Source organism: Varanus komodoensis, unplaced genomic scaffold, assembly GCF_004798865.1.
Source record: "Varanus komodoensis strain SLA01 unplaced genomic scaffold, ASM479886v1 scaffold67, whole genome shotgun sequence".
NCBI lineage: Eukaryota > Metazoa > Chordata > Lepidosauria > Squamata > Varanidae > Varanus > Varanus komodoensis.
The window spans coordinates 644,067-665,187 of record NW_025336308.1 but is presented as its reverse complement, the minus strand read 5'-3'; the positions used below and the strand labels follow the sequence as shown (position 1 = coordinate 665,187).

General features: G+C 41.1%; 1 protein-coding gene across 4 annotated transcripts in view; it reads right to left on the bottom strand.

The window, feature by feature from the left end:
• The window catches only part of PEAK1 (pseudopodium enriched atypical kinase 1), a 67,096-nt gene that overhangs the window by 45,446 nt on the left and 529 nt on the right, over window positions 1-21,121 (bottom strand). The gene's annotated exons all lie outside the window — the stretch shown is intronic.

Here is a 21,121-nt window from a genome sequence, read left to right as displayed (position 1 = left end):
GGTTATGACCGCCATTGTTTCAAAAATGCATAAATTTGTAGACTCACACATGGCGGCTGCGCTAGTTCAGTGAAATTTTAACAGAGAGTAAGACTCTTCATGGCTCAAGTGATCTTAACCAACACTTTCCTGTAAATGCCGAAGGGTTGGAAGCAAAAGACTTCATCGTTATTTGTTTTTCAGTGCCAGGCTAAGGCGTTTTTATTTAAAACTCATTTTAATTGTTAATTTATTTGTATTTATAGGATTTTAAATCTTTAAGCCAAGATGCACTGGGTTTTAATATTTTTACTGTTTAATTGTTATATTTATGTATTTTGTTTTTGTTGTGAGCTGGCCTGAGGCTTTGTTGCGATGGGGGCAGCATAAAAATGTTTTAAATAATAAATAAATAAATAAATAAATAAATAAATAAATAAATGAGAAGGATTCAGAGTTGTGGTCTTTCAGATATTCAAACTGTAAACATGTTGACACTTTTAGACTGGTTGAACAGCTATTCTGTGCTGTTGGTTTTATTCTGGTTTAGATTTTATTTTCATGTTGTATTTTCTGGTGTTTGTAAACAAAACCTTATAAACCAGAGAAAAAATTGTTACTGGGCAGTACCTACCCATAGAAAATAAATTTCTTAAAAGTAAGATTGATGTACTGCTAGTGTGTCAAGTTAAGCTCTGAATTGGTGAAAGCACTGAACAAATTTAACATTCGTGTCTTACAGAAAGAATGCATATAATGAATCATTAAGGAACCTGGGTAAATATTTTGCTCTAGACAATGAATGTAGGTTATTCTGAATAAAGCGAATGTGTCATATCTGTGGAATACAGCATTTCAGAATCAGTTATGTGAATACTGCCCTACATGAAACAAAACATTAACAAATGAAAGCTGTCTCTGTCAACTAATAGCACAATAATTACCGAAAATGTCCATTATGGAAAAGAAAATGGAACGACAAAATTGTTTCTAATTTGTGCTATACTGGATGCTTTTAAAGTATTAATTGTGTTTAATTCCCCCATTGTTTTATTTACAAACTAACTAGAGAGCACAAGGATTGACTTGAGGAAGCAGGAAAATCTGAGTGAACTGCATGCTTTGTTTCAGCTTTTGTACCCCCGATGTGCCAAGATGTTATACAACACCTCATGCATCCAGATGTTATACAACACCTCATGCATCCAGATGTTATACAATGCCTCACGCATCCTCCCTGTTCACATATAAAGAGGGTAGAGTTTTTAGCCATGAAAGTGGGAAAGAGGGACGGAACCTTCAGCATTGCATCTCCTAGCAGGCCATTCCTCCAAACAGTTTTCTCTATTTGGAGTGATGTTTGCTTGCTTGTTTGTTAAAGCAATAGACTAAGTGAAGGGGGGAGATTTGTTCCCCCACCCTTACTGTTAAACAAAGATCTCCCAGCCACACTGTGCAAAAATGGGGCATAGATGAAAAAGAAACATTTGTTAACCACTGACTCATCTAGTTTGAAGCCAAGACACTCCGTAAACCACACAGCTATGAAATATTCTGCAGGCCTATCTCAATGCCACTGAATGTCAGAGTTACAATCCAAATAGGCTTTCTTTGCCTCGTCCACTCCCTTACATCTTCTTGCAATTATGAAATGTACTGGTGATATACACTGGATACCTGAAGAATACAGGAAGGGCTTTTGGAGAAAAAAATGCGGCCGTTGCTCTGTCTCTGGGTGCAAAACTGGACCAAGCTACCACTGAGGACGAAACCAAATATTCGCAAAAGTTGTAGAGGAGACCTGAGTAACTGATGTTCAGCCGCCTGGAAACTGCGGGAATTATAGTGCCAAGGAAGGGTATTTCATTTAAATGTTAAAGCACACATCGTTCATGTGTGTAGAACCTTGCAGGCTACTGCACGACTTCAACAATTCAAATAAAGGATGAAACGCGTGCTAATTTTTCAGTGACTACAGGTGCAAGCACACCAAGAACATAATGCTATGCATAATGAACAAAATGATAGAAACAATTAACAGTTCTGCAGGTCTCTTCAGCCTGGAGGAGACTCCGAGGGGATCTGTTGGCGAGATACAGGCATGTGAGGGGGTGTCACGTGGAGGTGGGGAGAGACCTGTTCTCCCCTGCAGAGGAAGGCAGGGCGCGCTGCAACGGAGCAAAGCTCAGGGAGCCAAGGTTCAGTTTGTTTGTTTGTTTAGGGAACTTCTATGCCGCCCCATTCGCCGAAGCCTCGGGGCGGCTCACCATCAGTTTGGATACCAGGAAGCACTTCCTGACAGTCAGGACCCCGAGGGTGTGGAACGGGCTTCCACGAGAGGTCACTGAGGCCCCATCGGTGAGGGTGTTCCAGGATAGGCTGGACATGCACATGGTGGGCATGTTGTGAGCGGAGCCGACTGGAGCCAGGGGTCAGACTAGATGGCCCCGGAGGACCCTTCTGACTCACTCTGTTTCTATGTTCCAATATATAAGAAACTTCATAGCAGGGACTGAAAGAATAGCTGTCCAATTATTAAATGACCAACTAGTGGCAGTGACATGGCTGTTCACGGTACCACCACTGAAACGGGTGTGCATAGAACTTTGTGTTAAATATCTTGGCATGCGCTCGCTACTGTGTATGTTTTAAAAGTTATGAGCATTTATAGTGAATCATTTGCTGTCAAAGCAAAAAGAAAGCACCAAATTTCTTTGCATACATTTTATAATCTGTTTTTGCCTGCAATGGAAACTGCTTCTTTATTTACAGTTTCAGTGCTTTATTTTCACACAGTTGTTGCAATGGAGTCAGCACAAATAAAAAGTCCCTGGAAGTACCGCTCTGAAAAATCATGAAACATGTGCATTACTTGAGAGTCTCAACTAGATTAAATGCCAAATTCATCCATACGTTTTGCTAGGACACAGAAATCATGTTCTGCTGAAGCTTTTTGAACAATTTAATCCCACTTAAGAGTATAGAATTCAAACCAACAAATCTTACAAATCTTGAGCAAAGTTAACAGTTTTTCCTTCCAGCTGCCCAGCTTCTTATATAACTGTTATTTCCTGAACTAAAATCTTCAAGAGCAAATCCTTCAGCTTAGATGATACTATATTAAGTTCTGTAAATCTCATCTGAAAGAGAAATATTTGTATTTTTTAATGGTGGCCCTAATTTTTTTAATGGTAATATAGTGAGGCGCTCCTGTTGTTTAGGGCTGAAAATGCTGGATATCTCATATTTTTGATGTACACAAAATATTTTTTCAAGATAGGAGGGAAAAAGAGATGTAATAAGTATTTAAGGATGACTACAAAGAAGTTATCTGATCCAAAACTAAACTCTGGTTGCATTGCTTAGCTGTGTTATACCATATAATTTAGGGTTAAGCAAACCTAATCATTTTGACTAAAGCTGAACAATCTATAAAAACAAAACAAACAAATGCTAAACACAAAGAAAAAATTTAAGAGTGTTCTGTATACTGAACTCTTCACAGAGCAAAGCATTCAGATATTCCACCTCTGACCTGGAAAGGTAAGAGATCAATTTGCTGTAAAAACAATACGGTGAAATCTATGCTTAAGAAAAGAACGATTTCTCCCTTGGAAAAATTGCTCTTTAAATGAATAGGACTTTTTTTTGGCTTCATGGGTTATACTGGCCACAAACACGCCATTTGACCCCCGGGCTCACTCCCTCAATAAACTATAACATGGACAACAGGGCCTGGCTCAATATGAAGTGCATATGCCAAGTTATTTAAATCCTTGAAATAGGGTGTATGTTATAACATAATCTCTGGGAATATCCATGACAAGAGCAGAGAACTTGCAACATTAGCTGTGGCCAGAATGCCATGACAATATTTTTACTCCCTAACTATTGTATTCACAACCTCCGATACACAGAAAACCACATAAAAGGAATTTTCTCCTGCTTGGCTTTAAATAATTTCAGAAAGAAGCTCCCTTACTACTGCATAGCTATACATTGAATCAGCATGTCCAATCGCTTCTGCTGTGCAGGCCGAGTGCTGTATGGCTGACCCAAGATGGAAGTGGAGCAGGACCGGACGGCCTTATAGGTCCCTTCAACTCTACTGCTTGATTCTATCTGCACCAAGGAGCAGAGTGCATCTTGGATGAAAATAGCCCATTTTCAACACGCTGATGAAAACCATGGAAACATCACATTGCCTCAAATAAATCTATCTAAATTAAAATGGCATTGTACTCTTAATTGCAAAATACTATTTACAGAGAAAGCTTATTCGGCAAGGTATTTTCCTTCCAATTATACCGAGCACTCTAGCACTGACACTAGTGCAAGTTCAACCAAGAATACACTGACAACCACTAACATAATAAAAATAACCATAGTGCTTCATAATCAAATCAGCATGAACTGCCCAAGGTACTTCCTTTAGGAAATGGACTTCATTGCATAAATTATATGCTGGCACAGTTTTGGAGACGAAAAGTATACAGAGCAAAACTGCACAGCTAAAAAACCCTCTATAACTTGTAAATCACATGCGCATTGAGCTGCCAAAATCACAACCATTTATCAGGCTTAAAATGCAGAATGCAAATCAGACTAAAATCTTTGCTATTAATTCTATCTTCCAGTTAAAAAAATATTTCTAAAAAAAAGATATTACACGTCTCACTACATATGAGGTAGTTTGGGCTGAGAGTTTGTGACTGGTCCAAAGTCAGCCAGTTGCTTTTAACCACTACACCACACTGGCTGTCATATGTTTAGGAGAAGAGCTTAAATGATTCCATTTGCTGAATGAAATAAACTTTAATACTTCGAAAGATCACGACAATGTTGCACAGATCTTACTTTTGTTTCGGTTACTCCTAATGTTCAGTTTAATTACTATTGGACACAATCAAAGCCAAGTCAATGGTAAAATTCCCAATGGTTTTAGTGGAGCCATGACACAGTAATTTAAGCTGTTGAGATATATTTCCAGGTTGTCTTAAGAAAAAAAAAATGGGCATGAGTAAAATAGCAACGTGGCCACTAGAAATTAAACTGACACAAGGGGGGGGCAGAGAAAATAATTCCAACTGCTGCATAAGGAACACAATAATTGCAAAGAAGAGGAAGACCAAATATGCGACGAATTTAATCTGCAAAAGAAGCTACAGCCTTGGGCTTCGAAACGCTGAGTGGGGCTGTCGTGGACAAGACGTTTTGAGGGCTTTCCTTCATGGGGTTGCCATAAGTTGGAGATGACTTGAAAACACGAAACAACAACAAACATTAATTCCATGGCAGCCAACTGCCATGGAAATACACAAACTGGCATTTATACACAAACTAGTATTTATAAAGCCAGAACAGCAGTTATAAGGCAGTATCAGTAATACTTGAAAACTGACTTCACAGTTCATTGGTCACAACTGTGTGTGCTTTGCTGGTCCCCAAACACAACAGATTCTTTGGATCTCTTTAACAGACTGTCCCAATAAGAGTGACAGACAGTACTATGCAAAATAGGTTTTTTGGAAACGAAAGGATGATTGGATAGAAGGCATTTCTGTAACACGTTGCCAATGAGCTTGTGATCTGGTTCGGACAACAAGTCCAAATTAACTGCAGTCCATGACCATCTGCCACTGTGAATACGCAAGCCTGCAAACCCTTGTGGTTGTTGGTGAAGACACACCCGTGTGTGTGGGTGTGGGTCTGTGGTGTTTAAACCAGGTTCCATGGTTGGATTGGCTCACTGCAAACTAGTCAGACCAACAATGGGCAAGGAAGGCAATCTCAGCCAGTCTTTTGCCATGCAATGCAACTTTTTACCACAACACTCTAGGAAAACAATGACCTTAAGACAATCAGAGGTCAATTTATGTAAAATGAAGCATCTGTCAACTTTAGAGCAAAAAAGAAAAAAATATAAAATGATTTCAAATGAACTTCTTCTAACAGAAAGTATCATCTACTAAAACATTGGTTGCATTTGGATGCAAAGGAGTTAGGAGGTCTACCGTTAACTACAGCTTCCTGTTGTGTCTGAACTGGGAATTAACAAAGTTTATTATATAGTCACAGACCCAACCAGAACCTATGATTAACAACTTAGCAAAACGATAGGATAGGAAACCGACTACATACCACAGCTTTACATTCTAGCTTGTTTTCAAGTTGTTAAGTACACTTTCAGGTTTGCAAATCACACAAAGAGAGAAATAAAACAACTGTGTACAGAGCCATGAAGGCAATTCATATCTTGGCTTATTAACCTGGGATGTTAGTCACTGGCTGTAATCTTAAAATACTATCAATAATGGCTCTGAAATTTACAAAGAAACCATACACACACAAATAAGACAGGACTGTGCTAACATGAGTCAGTAATAAGTCCCACTTTTCTTCAAATATAAACTGCTAGAGTTGTGATGGAATGGTATATGTTGGGGTATTCTTAGAATTTCTAAGCAGTTCCAATAACTGCTTCCATGTATAAGCACTGCTCTGTGGTTTCATCTACAAAAAATATGTAGCATAGTCAACATATACTATGTCCACAGCATTCCCACAGTCCATCAGGGAGGTTGCTCAATTAATAAATGAAATCGGATTAGTCCGGTCCTGCTTGAGCCTTGCTTAAATTCTGGTTAGGATTTGCTACAATCATATACAGGTATCCATATATAAATACTAGATTGGGAAATGAAAGTGAATTTGTTTTTCCTTTATATTTGTCATCAAAGGCCTATGAAAGATAAAAAAGTAAGCATTATAGCTCGTCATCTAAGCATCTTTTCTAGCGTGGTCTTTGCTACCCTGGTTTATTATCTACCATTCCAAATGTGAACTAAGGATTTTCAGTTTCATCTATGCCCTTTAATGAAATTGCTGTGAAATTTACATACTACTTCTCATCTGCACTAGTAGTTTATCCCAGAACTGCAGCATCAGATTCTGAACAAAGCAAACAACACACTGCACCGGAGCTTTTTCTCTGCCAGTATTCCAGGTACAACTGGATGGCCATCTGAGGGGGTGCCCTGCATTGAGCATCCTCTATCAAGCATTCATAGCTGTGAACTGCCCAGAGAGCTTTGGCTGTTGGGTAGCATAGAAACAAAGTGAAAGAAATAATTGTTATTCCTAACAAATAACAGATCATGGCATCTGGTCCTATCACTTCATCGCAAGTAGATGGGGAAGAAATGGAGGTAGGGACAGATTTTATTTTCCTGGGCTCCAAGATCACCGCAGACGGGGACTGCAGCCAAGAAATTAAAAGACGCTTGCTCCTGGGGAGGAAAGCTATGGCAAATCTAGACAGCATACTAAAAAGCAGAGACATCACCCTGCCAACTAAAGTGCGTATAGTCAAGGCTATGGTTTTCCCAGTTGCAATATATGGCTATGAAAGCTGGACCATAAGGAAACGCTGAAGAACTGAGGTCTTTGGATTGTGGTGCTGGAGAAGACGCCTGCGAGTCCCTTGGACTGCAAGGAGATCAAACCAGTCAGTCCTAGAGGAGATCAGCCCTGACTGCTCTTTAGAAGGCCAGATACTGAAGTTGAAGCTCAAATACTTTGGCCACCTAATGAGAAGGAAGGACTCCCTGGAGAAGAGCCTAATGCTGGGGACAATAGATGGCAAAAGAAGAAGGGGACGGCAGAGGATGAGGTGGCTGGATGGGGTCAGTGGGGCAGTGGGGGTGGGCTTGGGTGGACTCCGGGGGATGGTGGAGGACAGGAGGGCCTGGAGGAATGTTGTCCATGGGGTCATGATGGGTTGGACACGACTTCGCGACTAACAACAACAAATTATATATACCTAATCTTAGGAATGTTAACAAATTAGCCCAATTTCTTCTAATTTTTAGAAATTAAATATCATAGACATTAATAGCAAAGCTATTTTCCAAATGCTAATCCTTAGATAAAGTTACAATATTGTTGTACAAAAGGGAAGTTCTTTGCAGGCTTGGGAAAACTTCCTAAAGAGGACTAAGCTTATTCAGTGGCCACAGAACACAGGGTCTCTATCAGGAGGAAAACAGGGCAAAGTGGAAGATTGACAAAGGCAAGAGGGAGAGACAGGTGGGTCCAGGACAAAATGCCTCACAAGGAAAACAGAAATTACTTTGAGAATAGTCAGAATCTACATGATTTCTGGACAAACTGGCTAGATGAACAATCAAGTATGGTGAACTTTTGTTCCAGAAGAGGCAGCTTAAATTTATCTTATGTCACCTTCACTTAAATTATAAATAAAGAAAAATATTACAGGGCTTATGTGATATTATAATGCTTGAAGTCAGAAGATTTTTTTAGGCACAATAGACTGGTACAGGCTTCTGTAATAAGGGCATTTATCTTGGCTGCACTTTTAGAACAAGCTGTGCGTTTCCCTTGGTTTTAACAATGGAAACTAGTAGAAGCAAAGAACATGGAATTGATTTAAAACCTCATTTACCTGCTCTCATCTCTTACTAGGTAACCTGGCAACCACATGGATTCAATGGGAGGGAAAACTTGCAAGATAACTCGACACAAGCATTTATTAGATTCATATACAACTTAGGCCCTTTTCAATGTTTTTCCAAACACATGAGAGCCACTTATCCATGACCAGCTCTTACATGGCTGGTATATTTTAAATGATTTAAACACATTATAGGATAGGAATCAAAAGTCATACTTTTAAACTCCGCTGCCAGGCTTGGCCTATTTAAGTCAGGGAGAACAATCTGTGTTGCTTCAAGGGTTTCAGTCTGCAACTCTCCTCTGCCTTAGCCAGCACAGTGAGGGATAATCAACATGGTAAGCCAAAGTAACTTGAGGGCTAGAAGTTGCCAATTCTTAGCAGAAATGCTTTCCAAGTCATGAAGGAACTGATCATGGAGAAATGGCTGCTACATAGCTGTGCGACCATCTAATGGTCACCAGACAAACTTTGTTTTTCAGGATATAGCAAACTGCAAATTAGTATTACCATCCTTTTGATGAAAAAGACTGATTTTCTAAAAAGGGAATCAAATAATTCATTTTTTAATTCAATTAATCCTGCTTCTCCTACTTTATTTAGAACATTTCTATCCTGTACAATATGAAGGGTCTTACGATGGCGATACAATAGGCAGCACACATAAATGAAATATATTCAATAAAAACAATTATTAAAACAGCATTGAATCTCAAAATTTTGGGAAAATAAAAGGGTTTTGGCCTGGCAGTGAACTGAATAAAGTGTCAGTGCCAGGCACACGTCCCTTGGGAGCGGGTTCCAAAGCTGGGGCACTAGTTCAGAAAAAGTCCTTCTCCAGGTAGCTACTCCTTTGGGAGCCATTTTTGAAGGAGATCAGAAGGACCTCAGTTGAAGACCATAGAAGATGGGCAGGCATATACAGAAGGAGATGCTCCTTCAGATACCAAGATCCTAAACTGTTTCTAGCATTTCAAACCAAAATATACTCATTTCTAAAACTATCATCTCTTTATCAAATTCTCTAATTCTGAAAGACTCCAATATTATCGAAGAAAAGGCGCTGAAAAACCAGGATGCTCACACTCAGTGCATAGAAATATTAAACATATTAATATAATTAGACATATCTGCGACTTTTCTTCTGCCGAAGGCCAAGTGTCGAAATGGTCTGGTTTTAAGGACTGTCCTCAGAGAAATGCAATGTAAAACTTAGCTAATAAAATCACACAACATAGATCTACTTTTTTCTGTCTATTTCATGTCTGTCCTGAACTGGATTAAACAACTTGCCAAAACAAAGGCTTAAAATAACTTTTGTTGACCATTAAAAATTCCTGAAGAATGTGGTATACTTAACGCTAGTATTCTTGACGCTACACAGATGTCATAGTTTAAATCCAACTGAAAAGCATCATTATGGAAAATAATGTATTTAGTAAGAAAGGTTCCTTAATGATGTAGATTCTGGAAAATAAGCTCAGCACCAACTGGACTGAGCTATGGAATTTTTAAAGCTAACTGTTAAATTACCTGAAAAGAAAATCAACAATCCAGTTGAATGTACTTTCTTATTAAACAAATTAAGACTCCAGGTACTACAACTGGAGTTTTCTGGTGAAAAACTGTGTCAGTTATATTTTGTTTACAAAACAATAGGAAAATACAGTATTTTTAGCTACTGGTATTAAATGCTTCCATCTATATTTTACACAAAGTATCAACCTACCACTGTGAAAAGGTTGCTTTTTCTTCATAATACCAGTTCCACAAGAACATACACTAACAATAAACTCAAATGCCCAAACCAAAGTATGACTTTGAGAACTGGAGGCTGCTTATCTACCAATACTTATTTCTAATCATTTCAGTAGCCCAATAAATCATTCATCCATGAGTCAGCCATTTGATGTTGTGCTGCCTCTGTTCCCCTAAAACCAGCTCTACTTTCTTATCTTTTAATAGACTTTTAGCTGCCTTCCGTTCTGCTAGCATTTTAATCTAAATGAAAAAGCAAATGGTGGTAAGCAACATGTCACTGACACTTGGCTGAAATTATAATACCCCCATCCAAGTGCTGAAGATATTACTTCATTACATGGATTACATGTTCTTGTTGCAGCACTCCATTGATTTCTGTTGGAACTGCTTAGTATGTACAGTGCAAAGGTATTATATAGCCTTTAGGTTTGCATGTAGACTAGGCTAGCTATCCAGGAAGAGGTCTACTGTGGACATCTAATGAAAAAAAAAAAGATAGGTTTTTAATGAGTTTCTGATTTTGAATGGATTGTTTTATTTCTTCAACTTGAACCATATTGTTTTCTTCCTGATATTCCCTTACCACGACAAATGTAACCACTTAATATTTTATCATGATTGGGCATTCCTATGCAGGCTAAAACATCTGAGGAAGGGATGTTTTATTCTAGTTATTTAGTAAAAGAAACATTTTTCAGTATACAGTCAGCAAATGAACAGGATATTCTGACATCAGGATCTTCTGCTGCTTAACACTTTGATACATTTTCCTAGCCACATATTTGGTATCAAATTTCTCTTCATGCCGGTTGTTCTGCAATGGCATTGAGCACTATTTTCATCGGTGACAGCTAACGATTCAAACAGCCAAGTCCATCTTATGAGAGCACAAAGAAAAAAGCAGGCTTACCTCAATGCAAAGAAGCAATAATGTTTTCAAAGGCACACATCTTGCTGTCTGAGCATTTCATCTCCAGCTGCAATGTGCCGTGCACTGATTGCCATGCAAATATCAACACTAATGAGAAAGGCAACTAGCTTCCATGTCCTTGCTTAACGCAGTACAAACAACAGAAACGATCACCTCACATTACATAAAACAGAAAATCAGCCACAGGGACCGGGGGATGCAGCACAAACTTACCAGAACTAAAGATCCTTTAAAGGGTGAGGAATCTATGTCTATGTATTTAGAATTTTCACCTTAAATCTGCAAAGCTCTTGCAGAAGGTTTTGCATGGCAACTGTTACCAACAGTATCTAAGGGCAAGAACAGGTGCTTTAAATGCTACAGAACAACATTCCACATAGCAATGCACCTTATTAACTCCTCACATTTCTAAAAAATAACACTTCAGAGATATATAGAGTGTTACATCTATAACATCCTGGTTATTATCTGACCATACGTCTCTTAAAATAACAATGTGATACTGTCCACACATGCAGATGGAGACAATGGAAATATTAAATACTTTATTGCTTTGAATGCATGGCACTTTCAGACAGAGGCTCTTTCATTTCACATTAAAGATTTGTTTCCAGGAGGAAAACATTACTGATCTCACTCTCCACTATGCCAACTGGCTTGTCCTAACATGCCGTCGTCCCAAGCAATCGTCTGAAAAGACAGAAGCAATCAAATATACCGTGTTGTATGTAAAATGCTTTCAATTAGAAATAAATGTGCCTGTAGCAGACCTGATTTTAATGCAGGTTGAAGAATTTTCTATGGCTCTATTCCAGTTCTGCAAAGCATCATAAATATACTTATGAGAATGAACCTCTGTCATGAATGAGAACCACAATGGATGCAGCCAGTGGATCCCTTTGAAGTCCCATTGCTTTCAAAGAAAGGGATCCCACTGACTCCAGTGGAGGGATTTACCTAACCCTAACCTTGTCCCTGCTTAAAGGTGCTTAACTTTCACTCGACCATAACCTACTGAGTTCAGGAGAGTTTGTCATGAGAATGTAAGAACTCTCTGAAAATTATGTTCTATTTTTATCCTGCCTTTTCTCTTCTGAGGAACCTGAAGCAACTGACAACAACAACCCTGTGAGGAAGGTTAGGCTGACAGTGGATGACTGGCCCAGAATCTCCCACCCAGTTGAGCTTTGTGGCTGAGTGGGGACCAGAATCCAGATCTCCTATGGCCCTAGTCCAGCCCTCTAACCACCACATCGCAGCGGCTCTCTCAAGCATCTTTTCCCAACAGCAGGCACAAATGGGGGAGGGAGGTAGTATCTTCTTCCCATTTCTTCTGTGTACCTGGTAGTACAGAACATATTTCTTCTCTATATAACAGCTCCATGCAGCTACCATATCCAACAGTCGAAATGAACTCGTCTATTAATTAGCAACATTTTTTTCTTAATCTTGTGCATCATATTTAATATCCACTGCCTCCGCTGTTTGTTCTGAAAGTTTTCCACTTGGATGACTGGCGTTCCTTTCCAAATGAGTGTTAGAACGCTGTGCAGATCATCCAGTCCAGCCTTCCCCAACCTGGATGCCTTCTAGATGCTTTGGACTTCAACTCCCATCAGCCCCAGGCAGTCTGGCCACGGCCAGGGATTCTTATAGTCCAAAACATCTGGCGAGCACCAGACTGGAGAAGTCTTAATCTAACCGACTTAATGAAGATTATTTCTGTAATGCAGCTTGTACATCTCCATGGTACACCTTGGAGCGATGAAACACCGTAGAGGATGGCTTGAGCGCAGATGGAGGAAAACCCTTAGCAGATATAATCAAGCTTTGGCATGTGTCTGTGGTGGAATATATTTGGAGGCACGGGCTGCCTTTATTCAATCATCGCTTTGCCACCCAGTGCTGCCAAGGAGATCTGAGGAGATCTGAGGCCTGCTGCAATATATTTGCTAGGCAGTGCCAGAATAAAACGTCCTGCATCGACCAGGACTTAGACTCCAATGCTATTGCAGTGGAATCAGTTAAAATATCTAGGGCACAGCCTGGCCAAGCCTTTGGACACGTTCCAGTTAGTACAGCTCAAATATATTGACAAGATACTTGGCCAGGTTCATCAAACCACATCCGTATTGGATCATTGCCCCTTCTGGCTAATAAAAAGCTAGCAGGGAGGGAACCGCTGGCTGGGCCAGGTAGGGATTAATGCCTCTTTAACAAGGAGTGGTGCCATGCAACCTGAAACAGGTAATGGTGAGACCACTCCTAAACAAAGTCTCTTTGGACCTCGGAGGCCTCACTAATTTCAGACTGGTGCTAAACATTTATTTCTGGGGCAAGGTTCTAGAGCAGTCGGTGGCCAGCCAGGTTCAGGCAATCTTAAGACGGATTACCTGGATCCATTTCAGTTGAGGTTCAGGCCTGGGTTTGGCATGGAAACAGCACTGGTTGCCCTGTAGGATGATGTATTCCAGTTAAGGCTGGAGGTGTGTGACCCTGTTGGTACTCCTGGGTCTCTCGGTGGCTTTCGATACCATCAATCCTGACATCCTTCTGGGGCAACTTTCTGAGCTGGGAGTGCAGAGTGTTGCACTCCAAAGGATCCACTCCTACTAGCAGTGCTTAGGGGATACCGCTCGGTCCCTTGGACTCTCCAGCATGGGGTTTCTCAGTGGTCAGTCTTACCCTGCATGCTACTTAATACTGACATGAAATTAGTAAGTGGGGTCATCCGGAGGTTTAGAGTGTGTTGTCATGAGTATACTGATAACACGCAGCTCTATTTCTTCCTTCATCTTCAGCAGCTGAAGTGGCTGATGTATGAGATCAGTGCTTAACTGTCACACTGGAATGGATGAGGGCTAGCAAATTCAAGCTCAACTCAATCCAGACAAGACTGAGGTGCTCTTGGCATGTGGTTCTTCTGACCGAGCGGAGAGAAGATGCAAGTTAGGTGCTTGGGGTTGCTCTTGAGCCATCTCTGTCACTTGAGGCCCAGGCAGCCTCAGTAGCTCCTAGTGCCTTCTACCACCTTTGCGGGGCTCAGTTACAGCCAAAATAAGGCGTAACTGCCGAGGCAGAGAGGTACTAGAGTAGAAAATAAACTTAACATATAAGTGATACACTAGTGCTCAAAGGGCCATTTAAATTTAGTAGAAATTTATTTTGAATACATCAGAAGTGACAACACCACTGCAGAGCTTTCAGTTGGAGTACTGAATTTAGTTATGTTCAAACTTAACTATTGAATAAAATTAACAAAATTAACAAAATTGAACTCACAGTTCAATGAGGATATCAGCACAAACAATGAAATTTAAGGGAGTTACAAAAAGGACAAATGTTGATCTGGTAGTTGTTTACATCTGTGGTGATAAGAAGAGCTCTATCGCATGTTAAAGATTAGCACATTTATCGTGAAATCAATTTTATGAGTAAGAGTAAACCTGAGCAGGTGTATGACTGTCTTGGGAAGATACATACATAACAGTCTGTTGAGGGAAAAATCTATTTTACAGGACAGTTTTACAAGATAACACAGACATCCTGAACTCAATGACAACTCCATATATCAAATCATTCCGGTAACAGGATCCAATCATTACAGTTAACAAGCCTATCAATGCAGATAGTTCCAGGCACATTCTAATCACAGCTTGCTTCCAATTGTTCAGTTTTACCATCCAAACTAGATATTAGACAACTCGTAATTGTTCAAAACAAATATCTATAATTCTAAGGGTCTAGCATATGGGAATCCTGTAAAAAGTCCTTTATCTATACAAGAGGAGATTGATCATTTAAACAAGCATCTAATTCAGACCCTTGAGGTACTGTCAAGAAAATTAAATCACACAGATGGCTGTCCAGTTGCATCTTGATTGCCTCTAGTAGAGAACCCACAAACTCCCTAGGTAATTGGTTCCATTGTCATACTCCTCTAACAGTTAGGAAATATTGCTTGGTATCTATCTGGAATCTGGCTTTCCATAATTTGAGGTCATTATTCCAGGTCCTGCACTCTGCAATGACTGGGAAGAGATCCTGGCCTTCCTCTGTTGGATGATCTTTCAAAGACTTGCAGTGCTACCATATCTCTGCTCAGTCTTCTCTTCTCGAGGCTAAATGTGGCCAGTTCTTTCCATTTCTCCTCAGAGGGATCGTTTCCAGTCCCCTGATCATCTTTGTTGCCCTCCTCTGAACCCTCTCCAGCTTGTCTGCATCTTTCTTCAGCTGTGCTGACCAGAACTGGACAAAGAACTCCAGAGGGGGCCTTACCAGCCCTGAGTAAAGGAGAACTAGCACTTCATGGGATCCGGAAGTGATACTTCTATTAATGCAGCCTAAAATAGCATTTGCAGCCACATCACATTGGTGATTCACATTCAGTTTGTGTTCTACAACAATTCCCAGATCCTTCTAACACAGTATTGAAGAGTCAAGTATCGCCATCTTGTAATGATGCATTTGGTCTCTTTTTCCTAGGTGCAGAATTTGACATTTGCCCTTATCAAATTTCATTCTGTTTTCAGCCCAGTGTCCTAACCTATCAAGATCACCTTGAATTTTGTTTCGGTATTCCAGGTTGTTAGCCATCCTACCCACATTTGGGTCATCTGTAAATCTGATCACTGTTCCCTGCACTTCCATATCCAAATCATCAACAAAAATGTTGAAAAGCAGTGGGCCCAGGACTTAAGTTTGCTAATCAGGATATCATGGGGCACTTTGTCAAAAGCTCTTCTGGAATGAAACTATGAAATGTCGACAGCATTCCCACAGTGCGTCAGGGAGGTTACCCAATTGATAAATGAAATCGGATTAGTCTGGTCCTGCTTGAGCCTTGCTTAAGTTCTGGTTAGGATTTGCTACAATCATACAGAGGTGTCCATATATGACTACTAGATTGGGAAATGAAAGAGAATCTGTACGTGTATCGCAACCTTTTCCCAAAAGAAGCAACTACTTGTGTTACAGAATTATCCAACTAAAACAAGCCATATTAAAGAAATGTTGTGGCATTCAAAAGACCAAGAGCAAACTGTAGTGCTGAATAAGACATAACCTTAGACCCGCATGTATTTCATATGCAGACACTAACGCACCAATCCACTGATTGGCCAACAAGGGCCAGTCCTGTTCCTTATTCCATTCCTGTCTATGGCCTTTTTATACTGCATTGATTCACACACTGATAAACAAGAATCAGGAGCCAATATATCTGATCAGCCTCAATTAACGATTCCAAAAGTGAAGGAGTCTCTGAAGCTGTAAAAGTGGAAGGGTCAAATCTAGATATTACAAGTACTGCCGTTCAGCCATAGCAAGCAAGCTGTATTTAGCACAGAAATTCATCACCCAATGACTAAGCCAACTTTTCTGGCCAAGTCCACCACAAAAACATTTTAGGGCCCATTTTCAAATCTGGATTTCCCTGAGTCAATTTAGCATTTAGAATGAGAAAATGGATCAAAGTATAATTGATGTGTGACATTATATGCCACACTTTTCTAACATCTGTAACTGTGGGAAGAACCGTAAGTATTTTAATGTGCAGAGAACCTGATGCCATGCATTCAGAGCGGATCTGAAAAAGGATTCCAAGATTGACCATGGGGGGAAATGTCATCTAAATGGATAGGCCCAATGATATAAAGCAAGGTCCAGAAAGCCAAACCCACTTTCTTTCATTGAAAGTTTCATTCTTTTCAAGGATATTTGTGACAGAAGAAATCGCCCCTTGCTTGAATTTATGAAAAAGCACACTGGGTTTTTGAAAATATTTGCCAAGTATAGGTAATGGAAGCCCACATATAACAAACTATCCAATGTACTATATTCGTCTTCAAGTGGATTTATCTTACCCCACAAGTCTGTACCATTTCTGTGATAAAATTCAGCTTATCCCGCCTGTAGTCCACTTTTTAACAAGCCTTATTTTTGACTGTTGTCGAACAAAGGTTTTTCTGTCAGAGTGGTTAGCTGTACTTTTCCACCTTCTGAAACAAATGGAGTGTCAGTAAAGGGTGACACTGACAACGGTTGCGTCCACATGTGTAACCTAAAGATTCTCACTGTGATAGTTTGGTATCCCATCCTGTAAGCAAAGCCCTTCTCATGGCTTTGATTTCACTTGGCATTGACTAGGCCAGGTTTCAAGCTGCGATGGTGCAACTCTGAACTACCAGATAAAAAATAACACAGAAACACTGAAAATACTTAGGCACGTTTCTGCTGCAAAAAGGAAGGAGGTGGGAAAACACTGGCTACACCTCCAGGATGCTGTTGGAACACTTTAAGAGGGCTGTCTGTCGCAACACAGCAAAAAGAGGCGGAAGAAAGAGAGTGTGGGGAATTTCCCATGAAGGAAGAAATAAAGAGATTATAAGGAAACCCCCATGGCCACTAAAAGGTAACAATCACAACGGGGAGAGGAGAGCAAGCTGGTGACAGTTACTAGAAAGTGCTTCTGGAGCATTTGGTGCAGCAGCTGTCACTGGTGGGGGCCTGGGTGAGCGCAGCAAGAGCCCCAAAGCATGCTTTTTACGCTGCAAAGTTTGCTCACTGCTTTCTTGGACCCATAATAGAACCAGTGTGCCAGGAGCAGATACTATGCCAACCCACTGAGAGTCCAAAAATCCTTAGAACAAGCCATGGGTTGCCAGGATACCTTGTGACCCTCAAACAAGCCACTGTACAGAAATATGAACAACCCCCTCTGGCTCATGTAGCTAGTTTAAAAGCCGACACTTAGCAGTTCAGAATGTATTTGTGCCGCACTCTGAGTCACCTGTATGTCATCCAAATGAAGATAACTTGAATAATTAACAAGTACTTTGGGACATCAGTGAATGGAGTTATGGGCACCTTTGAATTCTTTGACAATAAGGTAAATCCATCATGAAATGAAAGGAACATTACTCATGGAAAGTTCGAGTTGGTAGACAATTCATTTCTAACATTTTTCTCTACTGCTGAGAGCAAATGAGGTTTTGTTAAAACACAGTGGAGAGGAAACTTTTGCCAGGAAGAACCTTGATCTGTACAACTCATCAGCAGCTATTTTGCTGTCAGAAATTCTTAAATTAACATTATACAGGGAAAAGAAACTACTGATGCAGATCTTAAGCAAATAACATCCAATGAAAATGTTCAGCTTTTAAAATGCTTTGTTATAAGGAATGCTTACATTTGTTATAAGATCAACCAAAGTTCTAAATTTTTGAAAATAAAATAATCATGCAATCATGGGTATATTTAAACAGGGAGACAGGTCCTACAGGTTACAGCATTCCTCTACAAGCATCATGGGTCGTGCTCCAAAAATAGCTCTTCATATGTTCAGTTACTCTAGATTTATAAAACTAGGATTTACTTTTAAATTAGTGTTTTGTTTTAAATAAGCATACATTTCTCAAACCTCTATAGGGAAAATGTATTGCCCTCTCAACACTGGTATGGCTAGACCTGGCATGGAGCAGTCAGCACCTGTAGAAATGACTGGCTCCTCTCATCCCCATCCATCCTTATTCTGTGGCTCCCTCCTACTGCTCTCCTGTACTTCTGCTTGCTTTAGTACGAGACATTAAAGGAATGCCAAACGAGAAGGGCAGGTGGATTCGCAGCACTGGAAAACTCACAGCTGTAACAAGCAAAGAATTGCAATCTCTCGATTACTTTGCAGAAGTAGCTAACATAGCCCCGAAGAGCAAAGAGCAATTGCTGTTGAGGATTTCGTACGGTGGAAGGCACTCTGAGTTGAGCTGAGAAAGTGCGGCAGGAGCTTGCGCTGGGAATAGCAGGGGTCGCTTGAGAGAGGGGAGACTCCCGACACTTTTGCTCTCATTCAGTGTATCCGGTAAACTAAGCTCCTGTCATTGTAACTGTAACTTACAGCTCTAAGGATTCAAAGGGTTAAGAATACAACACATCTGCATTGTATAATGCATTATACTGTATCCTGCAATGCCTTTTCCCCAATCCTCAGTCCTCCGAGGGTTGCAGAGGGTGGGAACGAGGGGGAGGGCTTTCTCAGTGACGGCTCCCCATCTACGGAATAATTTCCCCATTGCGGTTGCTGGCACACAATCTGTCATCTTTTCAGCGCCAGGTTACAAGGGCCCTCTTTGAGGGGTACCACCAGTTGTTTTGGAGAGTCACTCCTTCCCTCCCTCCCTTCCAGTTATTCCTTGTTGTCTTTTATCACTTGTTTGTATGCACAGGGTGAACCACCCAAAGAGCTTCGACTATTGGACAGTATAGACATGAAATCAATCAGCTTGTATAATGCTTTTTTCCAACAACAGAACTGGCATTGTTAGCCACAAATTAGAAAGGGTGACACAGGATACTGCCACACAGTGGATCCATGGTAGGGATACCCAATCCATAGTCACTACACAACAGCTTTAGTAAATGTGAAAGAGCATTTAGTTTGCTAAATGCTATATACCCACGTACCTGGAAATATGTCCTACTGAACTTAAGGGTGAAATATTTCTGAGTACACACACATTGTTAATTCAGTGAGGATAGAAGAAAGAGCTTGACATTCCCATAAAAGTGTCCACACACTGGTCAGGCTGGAGAAATATTTAAAACTTTCAGGAACCTACCTACATGGTTAAAAACCAGGACTTCATAAAACAAAGCAAAGATTCAAGTGCCAGGCCACCATTATCAACCCTTTAGACTTCTAGGCTGTCTAATTTTAGCTCTAAGTTTGATGGCCAGACTCTCCAAACAGTAGATCAAACAGCAGCAATCTGTGTGTCAGGAAGCAGTACCAGCCAACCTTTTTTGTTCAAAAAGTCATCCAAGAATCACACAATGGTCATGCCCTGTCCCAACCATTTATATAAACATTCCAAGAGACAGAACTGCCCAGATGTACTTTAAATTCTTCCCCCTTTCTCTACAAATTGCTGAATATTTTTAAAGGGAAACTCATAAAAGCATGACTTAAACAATACATCTAGAAATACATCATTATTTTGTGAGTCAAGAGCCAGAATTAACAAGCTTAGGAAGAACTAAGCTCCTCGGATGTGGGCATGCCCATTCTGGAAATGGAGGAATGATGCAGAAACTTCAGCCTGAGTCCCTACCGTCTACCCATCCTTGGCAAAGAAATAAACAAACACAAATCCTAAAAAAGAGATCATTCAAGCAGAGCATCTCAAATCAGGAAAAATGACTGAAAGATCACAGGAAGAAAGCCCTCGCGGAATCCAGGCTCGCGCTTCTTCCCTGTTACGTCCATGGCCGTGCCCCCTCCGTCTGCCCTTTAACTTTCCCCCTCGCCAGCTGAGCACAGGGGCAGAAGGGAGACCTGGGCTGGCGAGAAACCGCCAAGGATGGGCATCACAGAGAGCCACTTACACCTCCGTGGCGATGCATCCTCTCCCGCCTGCCTCCCTTTCAAAGCGGCACTAAAAAGGCGCACAGAACGAGGGGCCAAATTCTCTCTCACTCAGAATCAGCCCCCAACCATCAAAGCCAAGGCGGTAGGAGGACTTTTGGAAGTTTCAAGCCAGCGATCCGGAGGTGTGGGGCAGAAGCACAGGGTCCACCTCACCCCAAAAGAACAAGCAGGGGGCACTGGACCCCCCCCCCCCCACGATGCCTGTCCAGTGCATTTCTTCAAGGCATGCACCGGGCTTCATGACAACTCCAGGATGAGCCAGGACACCCCCTCCCCCACACTGCAACCAGCACAATGGGGCTCCCCCCGTCTTTCCCGAACTCCTGCCCGCTTTTTATCGCACGCTGCATCCCCGCGCGGGCAACACGCCGCCTGGAGGGCCGCCGGGGCTGGAAGGCGCCGAGTGCCAAGAAGCGGGGTGGGGAGGCGAAATCAGCTTGGAAACAATGCAAGCTGGGGGAGGGGGGGCGACCCAGGCACGCTGAGCCGCTCGCCGCGGCGCATACCAGGCTGGAAACTTTCCTCCCCGCGCGCGGCTCTCGGGGGGGGGGGG